The sequence below is a fragment of the Solanum pennellii genome, chromosome 9 (assembly GCF_001406875.1).
Source record: "Solanum pennellii chromosome 9, SPENNV200".
Taxonomy (NCBI): Eukaryota; Viridiplantae; Streptophyta; class Magnoliopsida; order Solanales; family Solanaceae; genus Solanum; species Solanum pennellii.
This window is the reverse complement of record NC_028645.1, coordinates 35146524-35156656: the sequence shown is the minus strand read 5'-3', so window position 1 is coordinate 35156656 and position 10133 is coordinate 35146524. Positions and strand designations below refer to the sequence as shown.

Here is a 10133-nt window from a genome sequence, read left to right as displayed (position 1 = left end):
AATATTTATATATATATATATATATATATATATATATATATATACACAGATATTAGTCGTATCAGTTTGTTTTTTTCTTGATGTCTTCTTATTCTACTATATAGTGCATCAACATAATTGGAGATTCTAATACAATCAACTGCAACTTCAATGTGATATTATTCAATATTTTTACCAAATTAAAGTTTAATTTGTCGATTAGTGAATAACATAAACAAAATTTAAAAAATTAGTAATTAGTATGTACTTTTAAATATCAATTACTGAACTCAAAATTTGTGAATCCCAAGCGGAACATAGAACACACATCCCTAAATTAATTCTTCCAATATACCCAACTATTAAAATTAATGAAAAGGTTTTTGTTACCAATGATTAATTAATTAATTCAAAAGTTGGAATCCCTCCAAAAGTTTCTCTTAGTCAAATCATATTCTACCCGATATTATTATATTGGCTCCTGAATAATTAATTATCTTGTATGAAATAATCAAGTATTATCATAAAATATTACTCCATCTATTTCATATTAACTGGATCTTTGAGATTTATTTTATTGTTCAAAATAGTTGAATTGTTCGATGTTCGAGATGGATGTTAATTTATTTTTTTTCAATATTTGTGCTTTTCTTTAATGTAGTTTGATATTTTCTAGGAAACAAAGAGTGCTACTTCTGAAGTAAATTATGATTTAAATTATGTCCTTGATATAGTGTAGTATAGTATCGATGTCAACTACACCAAAAAGTTTATTTCACTTATTATCTTCATTAGTTTCTCCTATTATGAAGATAACATCCACTTTTATTATCATTACTCGTCACTATGTCAACGCATGTAGAGTGATTAGATATTCATTGGATTAGAAATAAATTTATTAGATATAATTGAGGGAAAAGAGACTATAAAGTTTTCATACATATGCATACAAAATCTATTCAATATAAGAAATATATTTTGTATGCATTCTACGAAATAAAATTTATGGATTGACTTATGATAAGAATGCATATTTTAAAACAGAAATTATTGTTTTTTTCCATGTGTTATCGTGTTATTTTGGTTTTTGTCCCTATGATAGCTCACTAGTAATACTTAACCTTTAATTAATCAAAGTTAGTGATTTCAGTCCTTCTACTAATGGTGAATTTGGTGTCATGTGTAATTATTTATTACAACAAGAAACACTTCCATGTAGAGAAAAAAGAGTAAAGATAGAACAAGTTTGTAAATTAACCTGTAACAACTTTTCTCATACACAACCATATCCCAGCCTGACTCTGTTCCTCAATTTTAATGTGAATTAATCCTCTAATACACTACTCTATGTGTTCATTGGTTAATGAACAATTTTTCTGTTCAGTTCCTCCCTAAGTATATTAGAATACAATCTAGACAGCCTCCTGCAACACTGAAAACAACTCAGTACACTTATTCAATAGAAACAACATCATTTAATTTAACAATAAAACGTTGAAGTAAGAACGGGCTACAATTCACTCCGACATGTAAGTACTCAATTAATTTACTTATTGCCTAAGTATTTGATTATATGAAAATATCAGTAAACTATTGATTTATATGATACTAAGGCAACATCTAATATTTCACATAAAGAAAAAATATTACTATTTTTTGAAAATATATAAGAATTAGAAAAATCAAATATTTGTAGTGCATATTATAATTTGTATGACACATTTTCTGTTCGTTCTACTTATTAAAAAAAACATAATAATATTGTATTGACCATATTGAATAATTCTAATGATGAAAAAAGGTTAATAAAATGGAATGTAATTTATTATTGGTGTGTGATGTGTTGAGAATGATTTGAAACAATTATTGATTACTTTTTATTGTCGTATCATGATGTATTATAGTGAATTGTGCATTCATTATTTGTGTGAACATGTCATTTGAATTTATTTTGAGACATGGTTATGATAAGTGTTATCTTAATTGAGGAAGAATAAGAAATTAAAGAGTATGTAACATTTTGAGGGACGTGTCATGCACTGCGATAGATATTATGATTCGAGGGATGTGTCGCTATGATAGATTCTATTATGGAGGAATGAGTCGCACGATATGATGGATTCTATTATCGAGGGATACGATGCATGCTATGATGAATTTTTATTATCGAGGATTGTAACGCATGCTGCAATGGACTCATTGATAATATGTCCCCCAGTCTCGGGCTGAGAAACAGCGCGTGTGTATCACTAGGTCAGACAAGTATCATCATACTTGACGTGGCATTTTATATCTTTATCATTTGCAAACTTGTGAGTTCCTTTCACTGGAACTTGTGATTGATGAAGTTGATTTTGTATGTTACTGATCTGTAATTGTTGTAATTAAGTTTGTGCTATGAAACTGTGAACTATTAGTTTGGGTTAATTTTATGCAGGTTGTAAATGTGAAGGTTCTTTTGGGGTGATAGGAGTACCCATATTAGATATTCTTAAACTTTATTTTGGAGTTTGGTTGTTGAGTAGCATGTGGTTTGGTACTCACCCCTTGCTTCTACATTTGTATAAGTTATCAGCCCGAATCTTCCTGATACTCTCCCGTATCTTCTTGTCTGAGACTTCCTATGGAGATTTGTGAGTTAGTTGATTGTCATATCATCAGATATGCTTACTCCTACTTTTGATGTTGTTCTAATTTAGAGATAACATCATTTGAGACTTGTTTATTTCTTTCAAATCGATTGTAATCTATTATTGGCTTATACATGTGATAACCAACTTTTAGGGGTATATGTAAGAATTTTTAATTTCCACATTATTTTATAGTATTACACTTTTATTCTCTCTTTTCTTTCACATTTATTATATTATTTGGGGTTTTGGCCTACTTATTTTGGTGAGATAAGACGAGCGCCAGCAAATCCATTTTGGTCGTGAGGAAATGGTATCAAAGCCCCAAGTTCATAGGTCTCGCCTGTTCACAAACCAAGTCTAGTAGAGTGTTGAGTATTGGCGCAGAGACTTTTGTTGTTATCTTTGAGAAGCTATGGTGACTTTCAGGTGAAATTTTAACTTTTTTAATTTCTATCGTGTGTCTTTGTCTGATCTGATTCTTATCTCTTCAGACATTCTATGTACCTTATAGTGATGACTCGTGTGTCATTCTTCTTTAGAGAAATTGAAGTGTCGTATATGGATTTGATGTTGGACCTGATACTAAGGTAAAAGTATAGACCTAGGAGAATTATGTGTGGCCATATATGAAACATTTCGAAATTTTAAGTGGTTGACTTAGGTGATGGCTCAACAAAGCATTTTGAAGATATCTAAATGATGAGGTTGAACAATAAACTAAGGAACTTCAAAAGAACGTATTATCTTTTTTAGGATAGTTACCCAGCAATGATGAATAGTAATTATATGGTATATATGATATTTGGAGTTGTTCAACAATTGGAAGTGGAATTTTTTAAGGAATAGCTAGGTATGCACATTGTGACGTTAAAAACTACAATTAGTAAAGATGTCATAACAAGTATGGATTTCTTAGTGTATGATGAGACCTATGTTGCATAAATCGAAATTAGAATTTTTACAATGATTTCATAAATAATGTATATGTCAAAAGGGTCATGATACGACTACTACAATGATATTGGATTCTTACTTGGTTAGAGTTATGGAGTGTGCTACTACTTCTATCGACCTGATTTGAGAAGGAATATGTATCAATTTGGTAGTTATTTACTTACTGTCACACCTGGAGTCTACACCCTGAACATGACCGGGACCCAACGACCATTGCTGTCGTTGAGAGAACCCTTGGTCTGGCTTACTTAACTCAGTGAAATACTTAACTTAAGTCAATTATAAAGTTGGAAATATTCTCATAAGAAATACTTCAAATAATAGTCTTGGCCAAGATGGTACGTAAGTCTCAAAATAAAATATCTATAAATAAAGAGAGACCCAAAACTGACTATCTGACTATCTATTTGTCTATGAAGCCTCTACAAATACTAAGATAAATGCTGGTACAAATCCCCACAACATTCTACAAAGGAAATACAGAAAGAAATTAGAGAGTCCTCCAGAAAGTAAGGAGGCTCACCACCGACTCTAAATTCTCAAGCTAGATGAACGAGGCGCTGGATGTTTATCCTGGTTACCTGCATCTGCATCATAAGATAATACAGGCAAACTGATATCAGTACATTGAATGTACGAGTACACGAATTTTAATGCTAAACAACAACTTAAAGCTTGAAAGGATCAAGAAAAACTTACCTTGGATTTGTTCAAATCATGAAATAATAACTCAATATAAAGTTGTAAGGACAAATGCATTATATATATATATATTATATATATTAAAACTTATAAAAACCGAGTAAACATCTTAGTTCATTAAAGATAATGAAACAATAAACTCAACTTTGCTTATAATGAAAGAAATATAGTTTCTATGGGAGATTCTCTAACCGAAAACCATCACTATGAGCCTAAGCGATGGTACGTCTATCTCACGTTGCAAGAGGACCGCTCTATACCTTGCCGTCGGTATAGAACCTGAACTACTAAGTGGATTCACTAGTCTATGATAAATAGAACTAAGGAATAATCTAAAAAGTATGATCATTTATCTGTTCATGTTGGCTACATGGTTAATGGAGACTTGAGTTGATATGAACTCGCGTCCCCAAATCGGTGCTCAATGCTAATCCCAAAATACTTAGCTTCTATGTTTTTGAAACAACTTCTTCTCTGGTTTGAGGTAATTGCTCAAACTTAGCTTTAAAAGATCTCTTGGAAATCATAGTTCCCTTTTTCTAAAACTAGACAAAGGCTCTATAGAAGTCTAGTTTCCCTTCTTTTTCAAAATGTGAAAACATTTGTAACTCTTAGGGACTACATAGTTCCCTTATAACTTTTTAGAAATGAACTCACTCTTTGCTCTTTGCCTTTCTTGAAACTTATCTCTTAGAGAAAACTAGTTCTGTTATAGCATTAGAGATTTAGACTTAATTATTACTCATTGCTCAACTTGTTTCTTGCACTTAAAACAAAATAAATTTTTTTGTTTAAGACTCTTAAAAAACTTTAAGAACTCACTTTGACTTGCTTCTTAACTTTTAGACTTGACTCTTAACTTCTTGACTTTGATTTTAACTTTTCTTCAATTGGATTATGGATTCAAGGAGCATGCTCGCATGTTTTATATATAATTCAATGATGTTTAGATGTACTTTACAGTGTTGGAATCAACTAGGGATTATAGGTACATCATACAGAAACTAATACGAAAAGATGGGGGGAAAATGAGATTTCCAGGTGACCCTGGCGCTCTAAAAGGCGTGGGGTGCCAGATCCTGACGGACAGAGGCTGTCATGAGAGGCTCTATTTGGCGCGGTGCGCCATGCTCTGTTAGACAGACCTGCCCTGGGGGGGCTCTGGCAGATGCGGCGCCCCAGGGCTTGTCAAACGCGATTTCTGAATTTTCTTCTCCAATATTCAATTATAAACCTTCTAAACTTCCATGGATCTCACCCAAAAAACTTAGGATCACTAAATTCTCAATGCCAAATAGTTTAGACTTGTAAAACATCCTGGAAACATGCATCGAATAACCAAAGGTACACTATAACTCAACTAACACGAATTAAATTGCTTTTCATCAAGAACTTCAATGTTCATTATTTAATCTACTCTAATTACGCTGAATTAGACATATTGTTGTGTGGGTTCAAGAACCCAACACATAAAGATCTACATACCATAAAGGGATCATTCCCGATGAAATTCACTCAACAATCTCGGTGTTCTTGGCATCTTGGTTTTATCTCCTTTCTCTTTCTTCTCTTCTCTTCTCTTTTTTGTCAAGACCCAAGCGTATTCAATCTTCTAAAAATTGACTTAAAGTTTAGTTTTACCCCTAATGAACCCTAAAAAAATTAAGTAATAGTAGGGTGAAAAGACCACTTTACCCTTTTAAAAATTCGGATTTGACTTTCCTCAGTCCAATAGTCCAACTTCTGAAAGACAAATCTCCCACAAACGATATCAAAAATGCCCAAACTCAGAGGCTTTAGAAATATTTCTCCAAGTTCTTTCCAATAGTTGGAGCCTAGGGAGGAACTTGATATACCCCAGCAGATGCTGCTCCAATCTCTCCGCCTGCGTTTCTCATATTCATCTTTTTGAATCTCAAGAGTTGATGTTAGATACGCTCTTAACACCAATAAATCAGACATTAGAGAAGGCACAATAAGATCAGAGTAAGGGAATTTTCCTACGCATCATGCAGTCTCTAAATCAGGATAGTGGTGCACTTCACTACCATGACCTAGAAAATACTCAATGTGGTTGTTGTGAACTTATTATCCTCGGAAGTTAACCTAGTGCTCTGATACCAACTTTGTCACGACCGGAGTCTAGACCCCAGACGAGATCAGCGTCGTTGACCTCTCAGAGGTCGCAGACAAGCCTACATACGTCATTGTTACTTCATATAGGTTAATTTTAGTGTAAATTTGAAATTTTTCTTACTTGACATTCATATAAGACATTCTACTTAAACTCATAAACGTTCACAGTCAGCCATCTAATATAAAGATCATCAAATGAAAGAATAGTTCCATACTTTATTAAGTGTATACTTGCCAAAATGGCACCAATACAATGTCTGAAATAAGATGAGAAAGAAACTCTAGTGGAAAATAAACCTATATCTAAGCTAGAATATAATGGGCAAGCATCCTCGAAAGCATGATGGCCTACCAAATTCGAATGAATGCTCCAAGTCCGGATAGCTTCAGCGTCGACCTGTAAGCTCTAACGTCCACCTGTGCCTACACCTAAAAATGTAGAGTTGTATGGTATTAGTACACACTTATACTAAGTATGGGTATATGCAAGCACACACCATGGACATGCATGATTAAGAAGAGCTCTTTCCTATCGATATGAATTATAGAAAGTCAAGTCAGTGGACTTGCCAACTTTGGATTAGGAAAGTCATGCCATGAGATAAATTGCATCATCATACTTATCATTTTGCAAACAGCACATACATATTACACATATCATATCACATAGTTCATATCATTCTTTAATATTCCATGAGACCTTGGAATCATGGACTTTACATTAGGACTTCCCAAAATGAGGAATCAACATATGGGACCTCAACTAGGGAGCCTTCTTTAACAAACACAGAGTATGCTTCATTAATTCGTACGTACTTCATTTTCATTCTTTCATATACTAGTGCAGCCACCAGTCATACCTAGGATGCAGTTTAAGACTCTCATCGGGTTCGCTGTGCAATGACCAAGAATAACCTAGTGTTGTTACTTAAGTCTAGGTCACCTCTTGATTATCCTATCCTAACACCTTTGGTATCGCTCATTTTATTATGTGCATTCATTGAGGCTGGCCTCATTCTTTCTTTGGGAACTTTAACCTTAACCGACATAGATCATGTGAGCATCATGAAATCCAGTGTGTAATCCCCACAGCAAAAAGATGTGGAATCACCGGCCAAAGTGAACCAAAACATGCAAGCGTATATAGGGAATGAAGTATAGGTTCAAAGACTAGGAAATATAAGGAAACACATACCCAGAATGCCGGGCAGTCTCATCTCATGAGAGTTACGTGAACCTCCACCCTTCCCGCTGGAAGACATCACCGCTCATAGCTATCCTATCGGTGCTCAGTATAAAGTTCCATTACATTCAACTCATACATCATGGAAGTTGGCTTCTAGCATGAGGACATCATAGCTCATTAGATGATATCTCATCTCATCATTAGTATTAAGTATACATTAACTTCAATACTTTCGTTAGAGTATTCATAGAGACTGGTCTCTTCATTAGCTTTACACTTTCATAGGTGAGTACTTTTTGGTAACATTTACTTAGGCTCATTTGATATTCCTCTCATCTTTCATTAGCCTCTTATCATATTGTCACCTCATTCATTAACTTTAACACATTTTCTTTTCATAATTACTCACCCCTTCACGTGAATGTTCATTTCATCATATGCCAATGCACTTTGCCATTTAGTGTGTTTCACACTCTTATTTAACCCTTCTAGGGTTACATTATTTTATCACATACATCTTAGGTTCACTTACTTTTAAACGTACGCTAGACTTATTAGTCCACATATACAAGCCATGAGGCTTCATTCATAGTTTGTCTAAGTGATTCATGTTTACCCAAGATTATGTGGTACAAGAGTTATGCATCTTGCAGATATGCCAAGATACTGATTTTAATCTTTAGAGGCAACATTCACTAAATATTTACTTACATATTACTTATGTGTCAATACGGAATCGGTCATAGGAACCCGATTTTGAATCCCTTGGACAACACTTAACCTTATTTTAAACTTGATAATTGCATTTTTCAGATTTGGTGGACCCTAGTTCGATCCCCATCAACCCCATAATATTTCCTTTATTTTTCTCCTCTCCTTTTTCGTTTAAGTCAAGGAGGTTGTGGGTTCAATCCCCCAAAAGCTCATTATTTATCTTTTATTTTAACTCTTAACTTTCTCAACTATCCTAAAGGTTGTGGGTTCAATCCCCACTCTCCACATTTTTATTTTCTCCTTTATTTTTCTCCTTACTCTCTCATCCATTCAACAGGTTGTGGGTTCAATCCCCATTCACCACATCTATTTTTCCTTGCATTTTTATCACAAATTTTTATGAAACTTTCATTTGGTGAGGTCATGGGTTCAATCCCCAATGACCTCACATTTTAAAAAAAAATTAAACGAAGTTCATTTTTTTAAAATTTGGCCGAGACTACAATTTCCAGCAAGCTGGAAATTTGGTCTCCTCCAATCTACTTTTGTCTTAATCTTTTGTTGATTTTTTTTAGCTTTCATGTAATGATGTCTTGGGTTCAATCCTTAGTGATTTCACTTATTTTACATTCATTTTTCATTGCATTTTATACCACTTTGATTGGCTGAACCCAACCTACCAAATGCTGGAAATTTGTTCACCATTTTCAGCTCCTGGTTATCATCATTCGTTCATTAGATCTTAGGACGTTTCATGAATCATTTGGTGCATCTTAAAGTATATTTTTTTCAGGGTTATATTCAGCCAAGAATTACCATTAAATCCAACAAAATTACACTACTTTTGCTCATCATGATTTACTTCACAAATATTTGCACAAACATCACTTTTCACATACTTTCGGTTAGCATAAATTAATATGCTTACAATTCCAAACACAGAATCATGAACACATTATCACGAAAATCACACTTCATACTTAATCTACCAGCAAACATACCAACAACATGATCTCTAACCTATTTCAGATTGAAATCAGAAGGATACTAGGGACAAGGAGTTTGACAAGAACTGGAACAACCTTTCAAAATTCATTGAATTCGTGGAATTCTCTTGGAGAAAGGAGTCCAGGAGAGACGCCCATACCTGACTTTGGTGTTGGTCAACACTCAAATATGCTCCCCAAACCCTCTCCAAACTCACGTCCATATCCCGCAACTTCAACACAACTCGATGGAAACCTTACATTTTGCTTCACGTTTTTAGTTAGCTTGTTTGTTTATTTTATTTTATTTGTAAGTTATTCAAGTGTGAAGAACTTTTGGTTGTGTTTTCTGTTCTTGTACTTTGTTAGCAGATAGAACGTGAAAAGATAAAGGTTTGATCGTGAAAATGAGAAGATAGACATGAGAAGTGAGAGGTTCCTTAGGATTAGGAGTTTAGTTTTAGACTTAGTTAAAATTAAGGTTTTGTTAAATTGTAAAATCTGATTTAATTTAATTACACGTTAAAGGACCATTATGCCCTTACAAAAAATCAGATTTTAAACCCCACTTTAATTCACTTGGGCGTCGCTTCCGTCGAGGATCGAACCCATGACGTTCCCATCACAAAAACGGGTCCTTCCGGGTCGACCCGACCCAAACCGCTCCATTAATTAATTAATTAATTAATAATAATCTGATTTTACTTTTTCTTAAATCATAATTTAAATATTAATAAATTAAATTAATTCACCAATATAAATAATCAAGTTAAATCATTTCTCCCACCTAGGTATGCACCCGGGTGTAGCTAGATTTTGCTAAATGGGTAATTTTGGCCCTTT

At 33.7% G+C, this 10133-nt stretch overlaps 1 pseudogene; it reads right to left on the bottom strand.

Annotated features, from left to right (window-relative positions):
* LOC114074026 overlaps positions 1–6172 on the bottom strand; it is a 9515-nt pseudogene extending 3343 nt beyond the window's left edge.
* Positions 6173–10133: the final 3961 nt, after the last annotated feature.